Source organism: Rhipicephalus sanguineus, chromosome 8, assembly GCF_013339695.2.
Source record: "Rhipicephalus sanguineus isolate Rsan-2018 chromosome 8, BIME_Rsan_1.4, whole genome shotgun sequence".
NCBI classification, from domain to species: domain Eukaryota; kingdom Metazoa; phylum Arthropoda; class Arachnida; order Ixodida; family Ixodidae; genus Rhipicephalus; species Rhipicephalus sanguineus.
Window position 1 is genome coordinate 81,959,182 of NC_051183.1, and position 21,169 is coordinate 81,980,350.

Here is a 21,169-nt window from a genome sequence, read left to right on the forward strand (position 1 = left end):
GGACTAATAAGACACCGGACTGGCGCAATTTAGGTGAAACATTCGGCAGTGATCACTGCATCCTCGAAATTACCATTCCCTTACCTAATCGACAAAGAGTTCCCAGGCGTGGGTACTACTCAATACCGCTGGAGCTCACAGACTGGGACGTCTTTCGCAGGGTCTCAACAAACATAAAAACGTCGACACTTGACGATTGGAACCGCTCTCTCCTTATGGCACATAGAGAAACCACCAAAGCAGTTCAACGCAACGATGACAACCCACAAATCGACCGACACCTTGTAGCGCTCTGGGACAAAAGGCATGCGTTAATTAGGAGATGGAAACGGAACAAACTAAACAAACGTCTCAAATCCCGCATAGAAGGGATCACGCGAGAAGCGCAAGAGTATGCGGACAAGTTGGCCACCGACAATTGGCTGGATATCTGTGAGCACGCAGGCAACAACTTACACACAAGCAGAGCGTGGTCTCTTTTTCGGACCTTGCTTGGGCAACCGAAACGAAAGAACCACTTAGAAGTAATGAAACTCAAGAAAGGGATTGACTCGGAAACATTGGCTGAACAAATCGCTGAGCACTTCTTTCCAACAGCTACGACCATCCGTAGCACTCATCCTCTTCCGATATTAGCAGACCACACTCCTTCCGATCTCGACCGCCCCTTCTCAATGGGGGAGCTGCGAATGGCCATCGACGCCTGCAAACGGCAGACAGCGCCAGGCCGGGACGGAATAAGCAATAAGATGTTAAGAAATTTGCCCGAAGGTCAACTGCAATTTCTCCTGGACACCATCAACCAAGTTTGGGAAACAGGCAATATACCCGCAGAGTGGAAAATGGCCACGGTCATTCCTATTCCCAAGCCCAATAAGGCACCAAATGAAATTGCGAATCTTCGCCCGATTTCGCTGACGTCGTGTCCAGGTAAACTTATGGAGCGCATGGCGCTAACGCGACTACTTTGGCAGCAGGACAGAACTTGTCCGGTTGACCCACGCGTCATCGGTTTCCGAAAACACATGTCTACGCAAGATGCGATGCTTGCTTTGCAGGATGTGTACACCGAATACAGCACCTCTCAACTGCGCACCATAGTTGGCCTTGATATCAAGGGGGCCTTTGATCACGTAACTCACGCAGCGGTTCTTGAGGGACTCAGAGCGATTCGACCGGGACAGAAGCTATACAACTACGTTAAAAATTTTCTTACCGACCGCACGGTTGCCGTGCAGGTAAACGAAGTCAAAGCACGCACGCGGTACCTCCAACGAGGTGTGCTGCAAGGGTCAATTTTGTCACCGACACTCTTTTCCCTCGCTCTCAACGGTCTGACGCGTGATCTCAGATCTGTACCAGACCTTGATTTTACAATATATGCGGATGACATCACCCTCTGGGCCAAAAAAAGTCCCCCATCAGAAATACAACACACGCTACAGTCGGCCATTGACATTACCACTCGATACCTTGAAGAAAGAGGGCTCACTCTATCTAGTGCCAAATCCGAGTATATCGTCGTCACAAACAGGAAACTTCCAAGCGCCCAAGAGGACCGGCAACTCGTTACACTCTCCATAAAGAATGTCCCCATTCCGAGGAAGCCCTGCATAAAGGTTCTAGGCTTCTGGTTGCAAGACGACGGCAAGTCAAAGGAGTGGTTTCTACATACAACACAACAGTTGCAGCAAGTTCACCGTCTCTTGAAACGCACAACGCGCAAGCTTAGAGGCATCAAAGAACACCAACTCAGGCGCATGACCCTGGCCCTCGCCATTCCCCGCATCATGTATCAATATCCATATATTGAAATTACTAAGACCCAAAAATCCAAGCTCGAGGCCCTACTTCGTCAGATTTCTCGCACTATATTGGGTACCCCTCAATACGCCAAGTCTGATAGGGTTCGGGGAACGGCTATCCTTCCAGACCTCGAAGAGTTGGCTCAAATTCACCGGGAAGCGCAATTCACGCGCCTCAAACTATCCGCACAAGGATACGCTCTGCTTCGGGAATTAGGCTACGATATATCGTCGCCTGTCGCATTTGAAGCAACCCGACCCACATGGGCGACGTTTGACCAGATCATCGTCGAACCTGTACCGCGGCACATGGATCGAGATACACAAACAGGACTACGCGAAGCACGAGTCCAACATCTCCAAGAAACCACAGGAGAGTGGATCTTGTACACGGACGCATCTCCGTCTCAGACCGGCGAGGGCTTTCGAACGGGAATAGCTTCCGAAGGACTACCACTGTCATGGGGCTTTCATCATAACATTAGTACGCAATGCATGGCAGAAATCACGACCATAGTAGAGGCAGTCACCATACCCAACCCAAATGCCCGTTGTTTACTGATACGCACAGATAGCCAAGCAGCCTGTCGAGCCTTAACGACAGGTGACATTCCAGACGCGCATTACAGCACATTAACGAAGCATTTAGATGCCCACCCTTCGTTACGTGTTCGAATACAGTGGATACCTGGTCATTCGGGGATCAGAGGGAATGAAGTGGCTCACGCTATGTCCCGTGTAAGTCTCCCGGGCCCTCCCCTGTGGTGGCCGGATTCCCTGAAGCGAACCGAATTACTTGCTATGGCGCGTTTAGACAGGCGCGAACGATTAGACGAGATGCGCAACAACCGCAGGGTTTATCCCGATCCACCTCACTCCATGACGAGACGCGAGGCAGCCCTGGTGAGGCGTGCCCAAACTCACTCTTTGATGACACCCCACATTCAACACTACATACAAGGCAAGGACGGGTCTCCTGCCTGCGTGGCATGCGGTGGCTACCCGGATAACGCTCACGTTCTGTGGGATTGTCCGGGGGGCCGTGCAGCCATGGGCGAGAGCCTTAAACACATACCTACCAATCTAAGACCTGCGACTCTGGAGGAGTGGCTGGCGGACATGAAGGCACTACTCGGACATTTGAAACTTTTAGGCTTGTCTGATGGCTAAGCCTTGCCTTTTTTTATTAGTGGACCCGGACTGGGGTTCGTTTATTTTCTAATAAAGTTGTTCTCTCTCTCTCTCTCTCTCGGTCGCGGCAGCCGGTTTTCGATGGAGGCAAAATGGTAGAGGCCCGTGTGTTTATATGTAGGTTTTAGAACTCCAGGTGCTCAAAATTTCCGGAGCCCTCCATACAGCGTCTTTCATAATCATATCGTGGTTTTTCGACGAAAAACGCAAAAATTATTATTAGCTCTTGGGGGTGCCTCCTGTATCGTGCTTCTATACTAATTCGCTATGTTTGATACGGAACCGCTTTTCCCAGGTGAAAATGTGTTACTGGGAATCCAACTGGTTTCAACTGGTGTTAACTGGGATCAAATGGTCCCAGTTGATTCCAGTTGCAACAGGTTCCAGTTAGCAGCTGGTCCCAGATACAACTCAACTGGTTCCAGTTGATTCCAACTGCAACTGGTTCCAGTTAGCAGCTGGTCCCAGTTACAACTCAACTGGCCATCAACGGGAACCATGACCAGCTAACTGGAGGCAGCTAGTCCCAGTTGGAAACCATATCCAGTTATATTGGAAGCAAATGGTCCCAATTGTACGCTAACTCGAAGTGCGACCAGTTACTCTGGTTGTACGATTCTTCACAGTGAACGAAAAAAAAAAATTGAACTCGAATGTATACGACATAGCATTGCTGGACTTGAGCGAATGGGTTTTATCCAAGCGTTTTTTGTGTCATACTCACAGAAGGGTACCTGATCACTGGCCTAGTATTGTAAGGGGCCCTTATGAACACAGATGATAGGACGATGAGAGAATAAGAAAATAGCGTCTCATGGTTTGCGACTGAATTATCTTTTTTTTTTTGTTTTAGACGCCATCCTCCTCTTCGCGTTGTTTTAACCCCATTACAATAATATAAAGTCTTACCTGACCTGATATGTTTTTTTTAAAATCGTGTATTATCGTCGATTATTCCGTTGCGCAAATGCGCAACACAGTGCACTCAAACGTCGACTTGTTTTAGCATCAGTACTGCTGTCCTGTTGTCAATCTCTTTACGTCCATCGCGGATACCCGCAGGCGAAGCGGGCCCGATTGACGTTGGGGTGTTAATATTGCCGTTGTCTCACTGCTCGATTGGCTTGTGTGCAGCACAGCGATTACTTCCGTTCGTACGACAAAGAAAAATCGAGCAGAGCCGAGAGCTACCACTTCCGAGACTGCCGCCGACATGCTGCTACCATGCTGTCGACACAAATGACACAAACCCACAAACGCACGCCACACTCTCTCTGCTCTCTCCCCAACTACCTCGACAGCCGTCACATCAGTTTCGTATCTCATACACTCAAACAAATGAAGCAGTAAGTAATGAAACATAAAGATTACACATAAAATAAACTGAAAAGAATTATTTCCTGCCAATTCCGCACTGTTAATGGAAGAAAGAAGCTCGATAATAAAGGCAGAAAATTTAGAAACACAGCCATGCTAGTTTCGTACACCACATGTGTACGAGGGCTAGCTGCCGAGTGGTGGAAGTGGTCTGTGGTGGTGGTCCGTGGAAGCGGTGTTAGTTGTGCTGTTTTTCAAAAGCAACGTGCAGTCATGGCGTGCGTAATTTAGATTTTGTTGATTTAGTGTTCGACAGTTTCATCTCTGGAAGTCTTTATGGGTGAACGCCGGACAAGTGTTTTTTCCTGTGACAACGGATATGTGGATCCATTGTGTGCGGAATGCTGTGCAAGCCTGCGCCTTGTCGGCGATGCAGCCGTTTGAAGGTAACTATATATCACTTATGCTTCGAGTGCTAGTTGTTCAATATCCTAGAGAATATCTAGATATGATGCAATGCAAAGTGTTTTGAGTGTTCAGACGATGGAACGCCGCATTGTAAACAACGTTCTTTCGGCACTGCTCTGTAATATGTTTGTTTAGGGGTTTGTGCGGACTGCTTGCTAATTTTCTGCCATTTGTTTGGGAGCATCACAGAAAACGAGTGCCGTGCAATACTTGTATTTTGAACAGCATGCTAAATAATATAAAGTATACTCGTGCAAATTTGTAGCTCCGTCCGCGACTTTTAAAGAAAGCGCAAAGGAGCCCGTGTTTTGCACTGCAAAGGGATATTCCCGAACCTGTTGCACCTGTAGGTACATACATTCGAGTGGAAACAAAGATGCTTTCGATCGCCTTACTACCCGTAGTTATGTTCTTGCCGCTGAGGTAAGCGACTTAAATAAATCGGATTACATCCGGCATGATCTCTGGAATAGTGTTCGTAGTGTGAATTTTTAGAAGGCTGGTTTGCTGTGTATATTAAATTGATATGGTTATTCTGATACATGCATGTAACATATGTTACCTCTTATTTTGCAGCAACGCTCTCCCATTGGTCACGGGAACACGAATCTCACGGAAAAAATTCAGGATTGCTGCCAAACACCAAAATATTTGAGTGCTGTGTAATGTTTGTAAAATAAACACTTGATGGAGTATCCAAGGTTGGTTTTTTTATCTTGCACTGGAGCCCCAGGAATTAAATAGCCACATCAGGTTTAATTTTTAATGGGGCCAGCTTCAGACAGTAGTTCCTAATGGGACACCATTTGCAACGGGCACCTGGCTCTTATTGAGATCTCAGTAAGAGCCACTGGCCCCCGCTGGGACCCACTGCCAACTGGTCCCAATTGCAACTGGAAATAACTGGGACCAGATCAAGTGGTTTATGGCAGGATTCCCAGTGGGGACCAGTTGTCAGTGGGTGCCAACTGGGACCAGGTCAAGTGGTTTATGGTCAAATTCCCAGTTGGGACCAGTTGCCAGTGGGTCCCAGTTGGGAATTCGGTCCCAGTGGGTCCCAACTGGGAATTTGACCATAAACCAGTTGAACTGGTCCCAGTTGGGGCCAGTTGTTTCCAGTTGCAATATTTTCACCTGGGTTCTATTTTACTTGCATATATTCGCATTCGTTGTTGAGGCTTCGCTGAATTCTTTTACTGTTGATACTCACCAGGTAATCGGATCTATAAGCGGCAATAGTGTGAATAGCGGCGGTGTCCTGCAGCGCTTTGCACAACTGTACAATACGTCTGAAACGTTTCTGGGCTGCACATGTTCTTGGTGACGTACACCTGTCCGGTGATCCGTTATTGCGAAAACCATAATATGTTTACCGGCGAGGTAGAACTTGACAGCGGTATTTGCACCATTCTGCGAAGGCTTCTCATTGAAGTTCATATGATTAGCTGACAACCCGCTTGCTGGTCAGCAATCAGAGCAGCGACTAGCTTCCATCAATTACAAAAGCTACAAGCAAGAACCGCTATCAGCGAAATGTGCAAAGGGCTGTTATGTTAAGTAGCTAAAACAACGCCAGTAAGTTGTTTCGGAATGAAACAGATATACCTTGAACAAGAAGTACAAAACTTTTGAGATACTAGCAGAGTTTTCATTCAAATGAAACACAATTGGTCGCAGTTAATAAATTTTCAAGTGAAAATTTATGTGCTTAGGCGTTTAATGCTGCATTATATAGATATATATTAACAAATTTGAGAATGTATCAAAGTATTCTTAAGATACAATTGGAATGTATCGTATCGGATACAATCAGTGTTGCAGTATCTTGTATCTGTATCTCAAATTCTTCTTGCCTGAGTATTTTGTATCGTATCGCGATACAGTTTCAAAGTATCTTTGCCCAGCCCTGCTGCTGCGGAGCGAGGAATTGCAGGTTCGAATTTTAGCAACTTTTTCTGCTGAATTTTCTTTATTTATGGCTTTATGTATATATATATATATATACGGGACATGACGGCGACGGCAAAAACACGCCAAAAGTGTCCACACAATTGCCATCGCAATAAAAAAATGCTTAAACCAACTACGGGGATGATCCGTCGCATCCCGTCCACATTTCACACTAACTTTACGTAACACCGGCCTTTCACATTTGCGCGTTACGTGCGGCAGTACTTCAAAAGGACATTGCAGTGAAACACGTAATCAGCTTGGACTGACAAATTATTCTCTGAAAAATCAGTTGTCATTAATCTCGCCATTTTAGGTTCCTTCTTAGAAGAAAAAATGAAGGTGAAATTTTCACATTTGAATTTTTCGCCGTAACTTCAGCACCTTAATGTCGCTGTAACTTCACGGACTTCAGTCTGTTTTTTTTTTGTTGTTGTTGTTGTTGTTTTTTACATTTTGCACGCATTGTCTCAATAACGTTTCCTGAAACCTGCCGTGTTATGTGCGTGCCTCCTTGGAATACAACGTTATTCAGTTTTACAGATCAATTTCTCTGTATACGCCCGGCATATGCCGTCGAAATCTACGACGTCACTACGAGTTGGTGCAGCAACATGAAGAGGCGTCGCTACTTGTATTAATTTACGCGCGTACTCCCGATTACCAAGCGCCCCGCTGCCGCAAGGGTGGTTCTGCTAGCATTCAAAACGGGCAAGTTGAAAACACGAAAAAAAAATCGGTTTGCTATTTAGTGTATCTCTAACATTTCTGCTTATTGTAAAACAGTCACCAAACCCTCCATTTCGCCATATTTTTTAATGAGCTGTTCGAGGCGCGGTGTAATCAACGAACTAAACGAATCATTTGGCATTGTGTCACGTGGAAATAAAGGCAGATGATGGGTGACGTGTACGGACAGGACGAAGTTTCAAGCCTGTGCGCTTTCATTACAAAGATTTCGACGAATTGCGCACGCAAGTGTTCGCGAGCGTTGAACTTAAATGTACCACTGACTTGTCATCGAATTCAAGCGTGATGATTCACCCATTGTTCGCTCACTGCCTGTCGATAGTGCCAAGCTCAGTGCCCGTGGATAAATTATTACGGCCCTTGGTGAAAAAATTCCGCAAGATAATCGCTCTAGTTTTCACGCGATCGTTCTAAAAAATATTTTCATATGTCCTTTGAGATAATCCACTGCTCGCGTGACACTGATTACCAAGGTTTGCATACTCCGTGGAACGAGGGGCAATGTGTGTCAGGGGCACGGTGTAAGAATAAGTGGTCAGGGGCGACGTGACTAAAAAATATGAAGTTCTGGCTTAATTATGATTGCTGTGAATAATAAGCGAACTCTCCGTTTCTACCCACGATCTTCATGCGTTAGCGTGGAACAAACTATAATTAATGCGCGATGTGTCATAAAAGGTCAAATTGTGTTGTTCTAATCAAAGTCGTTGCAATGCCATAAGTGTGATTTAAAGGGGCCCTGCAACACCTTTCTTAGTTATATTGGAATAGTCTCATTATTGACGTATGACTCTTCACGAGTCATATGCCGCAAAAATTTTTCGAATCCGTCAAGTCTAAGTGGTGTTACCAAACTATAGAGATCACGTTCCGCAGCTTTCTCCCTCAACTCAACGCCGCGAGCGCGCGGAAAGCTAGGCAGCGAGTCGAGGGAGGCAGCGCAGAGGAGCGAGGCTCCACCCAAGAGCGCCGGCGGAGTTTTTTTCTTCATTTTTTTCTCTCTGACGTCTGGGCGCAACCACGTTTTCTGTGCCGCCACTTCCGGTCGGCTTGCGTCGTTCTCGTCGAGCGGAGCCGATATCGCGCGTGCTTGAAAACTGCGCGTCGGTTTGGTAATGTTGGGTGTGCACCTCGAACGCCGTAGTGTTTTCGTCGCTCTGCCAACCATGGAAGCAAACCTGCGCGCTCGTTTGGAACGAATGACAGCTGAGATCGGTTTCGGCCCATACTCCGATACACCGCCTCGTAAGACGGCACTGGCAGACGACCCCGAAGCGCCGCCATTACCGGACGCCAGCATTGTTATCGGAGACATGCTGCACGGCTGCCTCGGTCCGTCGTGAGAACGTGCCGACGATGCAGTTCCCAGCTGACGAGGCAACACTCGAACGGCTGCCACTCTCAACGGCAACCGGCGATGGTCAAAAACACAGAAATATTCATGTTTTCGGCACTGCGCATGGCGAAGAAAACGGAACCACGCAACTACGAGCAGACGAGCTGTCGGTGAGACCGGAAGTGCTAATATTAATGTTTGTTCGGTGTTTTTAACGCGATAACATAATATAAACATACATATTATCTACTTATTGAACTCAACATTAACAACGAAAGTAATAATGAGGGTGTTATCGTGATTATAACATCAGCCAATGGTGGAACTGCCGACAATCGCGTCATATTTTGCGGACTAATACATCATTTGTCGAGAGAAGAGGGAGCGATTTTCAGCTGACTGAGAATTTATTGTAAATTCCAGGCCGTGCGCATCGCTGTAATATTTGGCTCGCGTGTTCTCGGGAGCCTCGACTACCGATCGGCAGCGCTTTTTGAGCATGCTCGAAAAGTGTTGCAGGGCCCCTTTAAGAACAGATGTGGTAAAGTTACTCCTAAGAAGTGATTAGATTCCATTACTAATTTCCTCGAATTTTTTCAAACGTAATTACATTGCATTACCAATTACAGCTGGGCGAAAGTAATGACATGTAATGGCTGGGATTTTTCTTATTATTATTGCGATGAGGTTTGCTTTTAAGGCGTAGTATTTTGTATATATGTATATTAGGTGTGTGAGCTGTAAGGCTGTGTGCTATGTCGGGTACGAATATAGGCAGTGTCTATGTAATCTCTGATCATGCGTCCAGCGCTCACAGCTGGTCGTGACATCGTAGCGAAGGCCGGCGTGCAGTAGGAGACGGGAACGTTTCGATTGTAAGCCTTGACATCTTTATATTAGACGGTAATAATAATTGTTAGGGTTCAACGCCCCAAAACCACGATATGATTAGGAGGGACGCTGTAGTGGAGGGCTCCGGAAATTTGGACCACCTGGGATTCTTTAACGTTCACCTAAATTTAAGCGCACGGTCCTCAAGCATTTTCGCCTCCATCGAAAATGCGGCCGCCGCGGCCGGGATTCGATCCCGCGACCTTCGGGTCAGCAGTCGAGCACCATAACCACCAGACCACCGTGGCGTGTATATTAGACTGTGTACATCTGCGTCCATCAATGGCTGTGTTGGACATCACGAACAGTATCTTCACTTCGCGGACTTCTTGCTTCATTTCTGGGACACGGTTACGCATTTCAAGCCACTGCATCATGTTGCTGAGTTTCCGACAGTCAGCAAAGCAGGAAGCCGTCGTTTTGGGGTGCAAGAAAATACCGCATATACCCAAACAAGGAGGTGGTCATGTTTTTGACAACGGAGGACCACAAAAGCTAATTTTCGTTGAAGCTCTTAAAAACACGTCTCTGTGCAATTTGGAAGTCACGAGCGGCAGACCACAGTCTTGCCCAAAATATGCGCAGTCGATGTGGACTCATTTATGCGATGCTTTTGCCTATAAACTGCGGTCGCCGAGTTCAGCAAGGGATGACAGCTATTCGCAATGCCCATAGACTGTCGCGCCACCGAGCGGAATTCAGGAGCGTCCTCTCGAGGAGGGTTAGTAGACGACAAAATGGCGGCACTATGCAGTCGCTCCCTTGTTCGGCTGTGCTAGCCTCAGTGTTAACGCGTTGGCAAGAAAGGAACACTACGACTTTGCATGTTCCCTGCATCAGTGAACAAACCGGGCCCTCCGTGACACGAGAAATGTGATTCGTTCTTGCGAGACGCGAAGTTTTCGTGAAAATACGTGGCAACTCGCGCTTTCAATGCTAGAATAGAGCGTGCACATATTATCAGCTTCGCGAGGCTTTCTGTAGCCAGGTAGGTTAGTTAAATGTTATCGTCCGACATATTCAGTTGAAGCTCACCCTGTTTTACTTGCATATAGCATTGGTCAGTGTTTCTTGTAGTGCATGAGTCCCATAACACCGTACGCGGGAGGTCGCGCGGGCTCGCGATGTGCTCTTGTATAACTGAGCGATCTCAAGTTGGTAATACATTAAAATAGGGCCTCAATCCTTTGTCAGCAAAGCGCTGTTACGAATCGTGCGAGCGACGTTTCAATCATTCGAGGACGCGTCTGCTCGACGCCTTTCGTGGAGCGAACGCTTTCCATCCACGCCGTCCTTCGCCAGTGTGTTGGGTTTCATAGCCACCGCTGCGCCGCTTGTTTTTGTACGTTTGTTGATAGGTGGCAGCACACTGCAAGCGATTTGCTTGTTGACCGGTGTGAGAGCAAAACGTTCTCCGCGCCCAGACGTCTGTCTAATTGTAAACGTGGTGGCGCGCAGTGGTCGAAGTCGTTCGGCGGAGGAAATTCTTCAGATTGCTTTCAGCAGTGATGTTGAAAGAAACCATCTTGACGACGAGGATTTCTCACTGGACGTAGAAGACTGTCAAAGCACCGAGAGTGACAGCGACGATGAACCACCAGCTGCTAACTCACGAGGAGCGAGTTGCACTTCACGTCCCCTCGTGCGTTAATGCCCTTTCACGCTCGTAAGTCACTTTGATTGTATTTAATGTATAATATCCTTGAGCGAGATCAAAATAAAAGCATATCTCCTCTTGTGCATGGCATGTATCAGTTATTGTGGATATTATAGAGCGCCGCATGCCGCCAACACGCTCGAGCTCGACCAGAGAAGCGAAATGGTTAGAGCGTTGTAACGTGCAGTCACAGCCACAATCCACGCCTCTCGACTAACTTCTTCGACGTTGCGAAAATCATACGTGTTTATTCTTTTCGATATTCATGTTTCGATCGTGCTGATCGAACCTGCAACATGCGAGTGAAGTACACAGGGCTAGAGTCCCAGCATGGCTGTGACACAAGCGCTACTGAATGGCATGTTAAATGCTTGTGTTCCGTTGAAGACGTAGCTCCGCGTTTTCGGCTGCGCAAGTAATGACGACGGGCTATTATCACTGAACACTTCTATGTTTGCAAGCCATCATCACGCGCAGCAGCGATGGCGCTACTCGCTGGCGGCCTACTACTGCGGCAAATCCGTCAGGCAGGCTCGGTACGTACTACCTCGGAGTGCCGTTCAGTTCATACGTCAATTCTAGTTCATACAGGTTTATGTAGCACGCACAGGATTTCGCAAAGCATCGTTATGCACGGTAACGGAGCTGAAATATAACCTTTCACTTCGCAGCAAATAATTAGGTGGCGAGTACTTAGCACTTTCCATGGTTTGGGAAAGTATTTTAGTTTCATATCTATTCCAGCGCAGCTCATGTCTTCATCCGGTGAAAGTGGCACGGTCCGTACGTCCGCACGTCCTATCTGTTCCTATGCTAACAAACGGGTTGACCCTCCTCCTGGCGCCATATTGAAAAGCACGGCGCGCCACCTATAGTTCGTGGGCATTGCGAATAGAAAATGGGCTTGCCGCCGAGAAATCAGTCAGTCAGTTTGTTTTCGTTAAAGACCTCCGGAAGGGGAGGGGGGGTACTAGATAAGGGGTGGGATGAACAATGTAACTTTAAAGTAAAGTAACAAATACATATGTTACAATTATATACATATCTACATATTATTACACATAATTGTAATCACTTATATACACAGAAATCAGGCACGTAGCCAGAATTTTTTTTCGGGGGGGGGGGGCCCAAGGCCTAATTGTTCGAAAGAAAGTATTTCCATGGCAAAAATAAAACAAAAGTTGCCCGGGAATATAGAAGGCCGGACGAATTTCGGGGGGGGGGGGGGGGCGGGCCCCCCGGGCCCCCCCCCCCTTGCCTACGTGCCTGACAGAAATGTGATCCTTCTGCCTTTGGGTGCAGGAAACCCTGAAGATGCATCAGTGCATGGTGCTCATTAATCGCCATCGCGGGAAGAGCGCATTACTGATGTGACCTTGCTGGGTTGTTGTCGCTAACACCACGTTCAAATCAAGTCAAAATATCTTGTAGGTGACGGTTAAAATTAAGTACGCCGGTTAATAACAGCTATTCACTTATGTTTAAAGAAGTATATCTACCTAAAAGGAACAGCTCTCGATTAGAAATTGGGCAAGCTGTGATTCATCAGTCACGCAAGTCTGCTGTCGCCATTTTTATGTAGTGTTTCGAAATCCAGCGATTAATGTTGGCGCAAAACGTTGACGAAGGCAGTAGTCGAAGTGTCCAAGATGAAACTCTTTATTTGGCCGAACTTGTGGCCGGGAAACGGAAAGTCAAACTACAACAATATACACACTGTACACTGATAGCGGCGAACAGAGCGTCGGCCGTCGATAAACTGATCCGCGGCAAGGCGCATCGGCATTTATGCATGCGGCATCGAACATTCGAGCCTTATCGCTGGTGGCCGCGTTAGTTCGAGAATAAGCTCAGCTGTTCGCGTTCGCGCGCTCCAGCCTAACGGATTATCCTAAAATAATGTGGAATGTCCCCAGACATTCTGGCGCGGTTTGCGCAACGTAGTAGCTACACGTGCAATGGGCCGGTAACATAAAACATACAAAGAAAATAGCCCGTGCGGCAATATGCTAGCTGGCACAAATTGTGCCACAGACTTCCGCAAATCTTCGGAAAGTTAAAAGACTTCCGAAAGTTAAAAAAGACGCCAGGCCTGCGCGGAACACGCCGCACAGTCACAGCGAAAGCTAGAAGAGCGGCCTTTCTAGAGCCCGTTGTAAACTCTCTTGACAACTAATACAAATACATTTAGGGTATCCACTACGCCATATACATAATCATGTATTTTTGTGAAGTATGGATGCACCCATTACGCCATCATTCGTCCTTCTGCGGAGAAGCGAGGTATCCGCTACATATCTGTAAGCTATAGGTGCACTTTGTTGATGCTTTGGCTGATGCCGATGAGGAATAATGGCGGGAAGTTTTAAGTCACACACTCGTTGCGCAGTTCGCATTGTGTGACGCCTGGTTGCTATTTCCTTGCCAGAAATGACGCCTGTATAGGGCCTTTTTGCAAAATAATTTCAAGCAAGACTGATTGACAGAAATGCCGGAACACCGTGATCAACAAGAAAACATCTTTCAGGAACAAGTAATCCAAATACGCGAGATATATGAATGATCTAGACTGGTTTCCTGTGTTTGATTTGTGTTTAAGTATGCCTGATTATTAATTTTTGAAATGTCAATTTAAGTGCAACGATTTCCTTCCCTGTAATAAAGAAAAAAAAAAAGCACCGGTGTGGCTTCACTCCCTTATCGTCATGTGATGGCATGATATGAGCGTATGACGAACATAAATGACTGACTGTAGCATGAATATCATGCATGACGTGCGTATGTCATGTGCGTCATGATTTACATGACGCGGTCTTAATTGGTGCTCTCGCGGCCGTTTCTATAATTTGATGTACACCAAAAATCGCATGCTAAGGCATGAGTACATAAGGAACATAAATGACTGGTCATAACATGAAACTCATGTCATACAGGTCATATACGTCATGATTTACATGACAATGTGCTGGTGCTCTCGCGGCCGTTTCATTAATTTGGTATAAATGAAAGCTGGCTTGGCAAGACATGAGTTTACGACGAACATGAATGACAGGTCAAAACATGAAAATCAGGCTATGAATGGATGTCATGCACTTCATGATTTACATATATGAGATGGTCGCAGTGCTCTCGCGGCTGTTTCAATAACTTGATGTATAGTAAAATTTTCATGGCCTGACATGAGTATATGACGAGCAGAAATGACGGGTCGTAACACAAAAATAATGAAATGCTTGTCATGTACGTACGTCATGATTTACATGACACGATCTTGGTGCTTTCGTGGCCCTTTCGTAAACTTGGTATATATCAAAATTGGTATGGCATGACATGAGTGTATGATTAAATAAATGACAGGTCGTAACATGAAAATAATCCCACACTTGCCGCGTACGTACGTCATGATTTACATGACAAGGTCATGGTGCTCTCGCGGCCGTTATATATACCAATATCGGCATGGCATGAGATATGACAAACATAAATGACAGGTAACGCACGGTATATACAAGAATATACACTTCATTAGCAAGGCATGCTACAATTTACATATATACATGCGTGAGATACATATGACAGTGTATGGTGTGTCATGACATGAATGTCATTGATTTGCTTCAAAGCCTTGCAGCTCATCACTGACTGCTTCGCATTACGCGGATTCCTACAGTGCGCGGTATCTGCCGGATTTTACCGTAGCAATGCTACCATGGTTACCTTGAGCAGGAGCGTAGCTAAAGATTTTTTTTTAGGGGTGGGCGTAGGGGGGGGGGGGGTCAGCGTGCACCCTTTATGCATTTTTGTGCGTGTGTTTGTATGCGTGGTGCGTGTGTATAATATACACATGCGAAATTGAAAATTGACCTTGAGTGCACTATTATCAATGTAATCCTACAAGCGGCAGCGATCTTGACGTGCTGTCGTCTCTAGGCTTCAACCAGCTAATCTGCTTGTAGGAGCAACTTGCCTCGTCATTATTACGTCTTGGCCCTTGCGACACACGCATTATGATCGACCGTTATAAATGCGTGAAATTCATTAATTTGATGCCAGGATACTGGAGACTAAATTTAAAGCAAGTGGAAGTGTTAGAACAAATTACAGTGTATAACGCAATTAATTGTAATAACAACGCAGCAATTAATTGTAACGGCGTAAATAATTATTTTAATTGCGCCTGGCGCAGCATAGCCTCAGCTGCTTTTGTGCCATAAAAAATCGAATTAACAAAGAAAAACATAAATAGTTATTTAATTAATGTATAGTCAGCCATGCTCTATTTCTTCGTAAGCCGGATTGAACGACCTACTAAATATTTACATGCAACAGTTGTCTGCTGGCAGCGAGCATTCCTAGAAAAATAAAAGAAAAAAATCTTGAAATTCCAGTGAACCACCCCACGTCCAACGTTTCACTAAACACAGCACTGCCTTCACCAAACCCATCGTGTGTAGCAAACTATTTTAACCAGAAGTCATATAAAGGAACACAGTGCAACAAGAATGCTTAATTTACCATTCGTTCAGTGTTTGTGGTGCACATTTCTGTGCACTATAGTCCACAGAAATGGCAAAACTAAGTCACGTCTCCAAATGAGGACGACATGTAAAATGGTCATTTCAGTGAATCTGCATAGACCTGCAAATATAAAATAATCGTCATAACTGCAACACTCTATGTCTGTGATGACATAGCGTAAGGTTTTCTCCCTAAGTTATCGCGAACCAACGTTTGTGATCTAGAGACCGAGCTCAGTAAATTATGTCTACATCTGACGTGTGGTAGCCCATAATAATTCTCAAAATCATTTAGTAGTGGTGAAAGTCATTTAAGAGTGGCCCCCCTGGCCCCCACTCATGTGTATCGATAGACATGACTGGGACCATTGTGAAGATAAATTAACAGTATTTATATTATGATGGGAGTTTCGCGATAGCAGTTACTTTTTAAAACAAACGAAGACCACCCCTATTGGTTTAATTTCAAGCAACAACCCAACCACAGGGCTCGCCACCGCGGAGTGACCGTGATGAGCCGCGCGCGCCATTCCTCCATGCCTGACCTGAGGGCGGCGGCGCCGTCTGGTGGGTGCGCCTGCTGGAAGCGCCGACTGCTCACGACAGCAAAAAAAAAAAAAAAAAAAAAAAAACGTTCTAGCCGCTCCACAAAACGAAGTCACGGAAACGACTCAGAACACAGACATTCACCCATCCTCCATGCATTCACCTCATTCACCACATTCACATTCGAATTTTCTTCCTCCATGAACTTCAAACAAGCAAATCTACTTATATCTCCATTTTAACAACCTTCTCGTATTCATCTCTCTACATACTCTACATGTTTCCTAGCAACACATTGGCCCCCTGTCGGCGCGTCTCAAAAACACTTCATCCGATCCGCATCAAATCCAAGATGTCGCTCTCGTGAAGGCTTGGTTCGCGAAGGTAGCGAAGGGAGCTTACCAGTCAGTCGCCATGAAGACCGTTCTCATGGTAGCGGAGAAGCCGGCGCTGGCACAGTCGCTGGCGGCCATCCTGTCCAACGGCAACATGAAGCCGAGAAAAGGCATCAGCAGCGCCTGCACGGTGTACGAGTACGTCGGAAAGTTCTACAACGAGCCGGCACGTTTCAAGATGACATCGGTGTGCGGTCACGTCATGACCACCGACTTTCTCAGCAAATACAACAGCTGGGATCGAGTGGACCCCGTGAGTTACGCCTAGCATTATCATTATCTCACTCGTTATTCGATCTCGCCACAACAATTGAGAATGAGACCGCTACAAACTTCCCACGACGCTGGGTTAATCGAGTCGTACATACCTGTTGCGATTACGCGATGCGATGCTTGCACTGAACAAAGTTAGCGAGGGAATGAATGAATTTGTAAATAAAGATAACATCCGTTCAGGGCCAAAGTTCGTGTGACTTCTTTCTCTTTGAGCAGAGTATCACCGTGGCCTCCGGAAATACTTCCCAGAGGTGGAAATATAAAACACCGCTGTCACAAGGGCTCTTGCAATGTCGATCGGGATCGAATTACTCAATCGCGATTGACTAATACGGAAGCTTAGTGAAGTGAGCCGGCGTGTATCGTTTAAAGCGCTTGAAGATGCTGATTCGGATAATCAAGTTAGTAGATAGAAACTAGTGGTCCGAATTATTTATTTACATGCTTTCAGCATTTGCCCAATAATGAGCATTAGAAATGCAGGGGGAATATTATACATATGTAGAAATATATACAGTTCTGATGCTAAATAAATACATAGCTTAACGGGTAAGGTGCCGCGCTGCCAAGCTCGAGGACGCGGGTTCGATTCCCGGCGACTGTGGCCCCATTTCAGTGGGGGCGAAATGCAAGAATTTTTATTTAGATTTTAAGTGCGCGTCGATGTGGTGAAAAGTTATCCAGGAGCCCGTCACTACGGTTGCCTCATAATTATGTTGTGCTTATGGCATGTGATACTCAGGAATTATTATTAATAGATTAATTAATAAAATATTTCGTTAGGCCATTAAAAAGCATGAACTGAAAGTGACAATCTTACACCATGCAATCTGAAGCAAACAATTTTTGTTCCAAACAGACAAATTTTGTGACTAAAGTTCTCAAACACAGGTGCCGTTGCTGCAACAATATATTCCAGTGGTGCACTATCTCATGGAAAAATATTTGTACTGTAGTGTGCTTAGCGATTTGTACTTAGTGTGCTTAGTTTGCCGCTTATTTGATGCAGCTGTCAATGCAAGTCATGAACAATTGCCATTTTAATGCAGAGAAATGTTGACTGGCGATGAAAAGTGTGTCTTCGTCGTGCTATGACAAATTGCACTTGAACTCTGTTGATTGCATACCTTACTTGTGTGCTCTGTGTTCCTTTGAAGGCGGAACTCTTCAACGCACCCACGGAAAAGAAAGAAGCAAACCCGAAACTGCAGCTGCCAAGATTTCTTGAAAAAGAAGTAAGTCAAACTAAATCTCCTATCAGAACCCGTAAAAGCTTACCAAAAAAGCCACCTGAGGCCACTAGAAATTGAAATCAGGGATCGCACAGGGGACCTTATTTCTACTTTTTAATTTAAGTGTGGTTATGAAAGGGCCCCTCAACCACTCCGAGTTCAAAGAAAAGAGATTGGTTTCTTTCTTGCCTTCGCTACCCTTTCTACGGGCGCTATTTCCTCCTCGCCCCTTATTTCTTCGTAAAACATGTGGACAATGTCAGCAATAAGCGTTTAGCCTATCAGGATTTCGCACTTTTTGGCTACATGCTGTTACCTCTGCTTGCGCAGTCGAAAACGCACAAAACAAAGTGAAATCAGTGGATCGCGCACGATATTCATGCGAGACATGGCAGAAGGGCCATATGACTACGTGGCAAAGCACACTAGGAGACAATTCCCAACCGATATTCTCGTATATGGACCAATCGAGAGCTTATTTCCTCACGACGTCTCATGAACAGACGAGAAACGCCAGGAGAGAATAATGCTCTCGTTCATTGCATTCTAAGAAGTTGTTTAGTGCCCCTTTGAAGGATATAGGAAAATGAGAGTGCAAGGAAAAACAAATTGGCACTAATTGGATACACACCACCGCACCTGCAGAGGCTGTAGGTTTGTATACCATAAGTTCCTCACTTCAGTTAAAGCTACAAAAAAAATGTCCGCTATGCTTTCCTTGGCTTCATGAATATGTACTGTGATTCTGTCTAATAGAAATGGGTCCTTCGATCAATTTCCTTCTTTTGTACATTGTTTCTTCTTTGACGTGTTTTAGGCACAGGGGTGCGACTACTTGGTGCTGTGGCTAGATTGTGACAAAGAAGGGGAAAACATCTGCTTCGAAGTCATCAACATCGTCAAGCCCTTCCTGCGAAAGCCCGCCTCATACAACCAACAGGTGCGCACCCGAATGCCCAAAACGGCATGACAGATGTATAACCAGCGGTCTGTATAATGCTTTGAATGTGGGGTAGTGGGAATGTTTATGAAAAAGACGAGGAGAGAATTAGTCTTTTTTTTAAATTACTCTGAATTTCGTATGGATGGGAATGAATTCACCAGAAGCTCAGTATCTGTTGCTTTTTCCAAAAGCAAGTTCTATACACAAAGTGGGTCTCAGAGTTGCCAGATGCTGCCAAGCTAACTAGCAAATAGTAATTCCGAAAGAAGTCAAAAAAAGAAAGCATATGAATTATGCAAAGAAGGCCAGAAGAAGCAGTAGTATAATAAATTTTTTAAGTCTTGAAAATATTTTTAGTTATAATAAAGAGGTAGCTTAAATGCAGAGGGAAGGTAAAAGAATAACATTAATTATTTGGCATGGTGACAAATATGCGCAACTATGAAGGAGAGCGCATATTAGCATTTCAGCTGTCTCCAGGGTAGTGTCCACTCTGTTCATTGCGCGTTTGTTTTCCAGTGCATGAATAGCGTTAATTGTCGACTCCCCCAACATATGTTTAATTTGAATGCACGAAGGCATTGACAAATGCACTATTAGCGAACGTGACGAGCACGGAATTAGACTAAATTTGCAGGAAATATGCTTGTGAGCCCAAAAAATGCAACAAGTGACTGTAAAATTGGTCTTCGATTGCCTTTCATAGTAAGCTCAATTGGTAGAGCATCAGACGCTTGGTTCGAAGGTTGTGGGCTTGGATCCCACCAATAGAAAGAGCGATTTTTCGTCCACTTTAATTCATCTCAATTTACATCACAGTTACTACACTACAGTTAAAAAAGGACAATTAACATCACCTTCAATTCAATTCAATTGGTTGTGTGTAACAAAAATTCTGCAAGCAACTTGGTGAAAGAAGCCTAAATCTGCTTATTATGAGTGGAAGTGGCAACTCTGATCCTAAAAGCTTTAAGGGGTTAACTGAAATTGCTGTGAGTGGAGCTGTAGGCCACTTTGAATGTTTCATCAACTGTAGTCTCACGCGTGTTTGTTTCGCAGTACATTTTCCGAGCTCGGTTCAGTGCCATCACCGAGAAGGACATCAAGGCAGCCATGAATCAGTTGGTGGAGCCCAATGAGAACGAAGCGAGGTCTGTGGACGCAAGACAGGAGCTTGATCTCCGCATTGGCTGCGCGTTCACTCGTTTCCAGACTAAATACTTTCAGGTAAGCATCTTACTGTACTTACTGCTCGAAAGGTCTGCAGACAGTGGTAGCGCTGCATGGGCGTATTAAGTGCAGTGACATATGCCCTTCATTTCGTCGTGCCAATTGTTTTCTGGGCTTGGACTAACAGTGACGAATGTAATTCATTGGTTTATATTTTTGTGCTGACCCTTTCAGACTTGACCTGTGAAGAACTGTCTGTAAATGTGCCAAATTTGAACAAAATTATTTTAAGGCCCTCAATATTCTATTGCAACAAAAATAATGTCATTATACGTCGATTTAGATACTTTATGGTAATTAAACTTTGTTTAAATGTAATTAAATATCTATTTATCTCGACGCCATTCGTGTTCCGTTTTTGCACAAATAGAATCAAACCTCAGGCTAGAAATATAGTGCTATTTCGTTACCAGTTATGTTCATTTTGAGCAAAGAAAAATTATACTTTTGGCATGGCTCGCGAATAGCAGCAGGTCGAACAACTCACCGAACATGATATTGCCTTCAGCGAAGTGGTCAAATGCCGCATTACACAGAAAAACGAAGTTAAATGAAAGCATTTATTACGCAGGAGGTTCAATGTATCTTGCTCTTTCTTAGCTACTAGACGATGCAACTAGCAAAAACATGTTGCGTGCACAAATGTGTACAAAGCGTCTCAA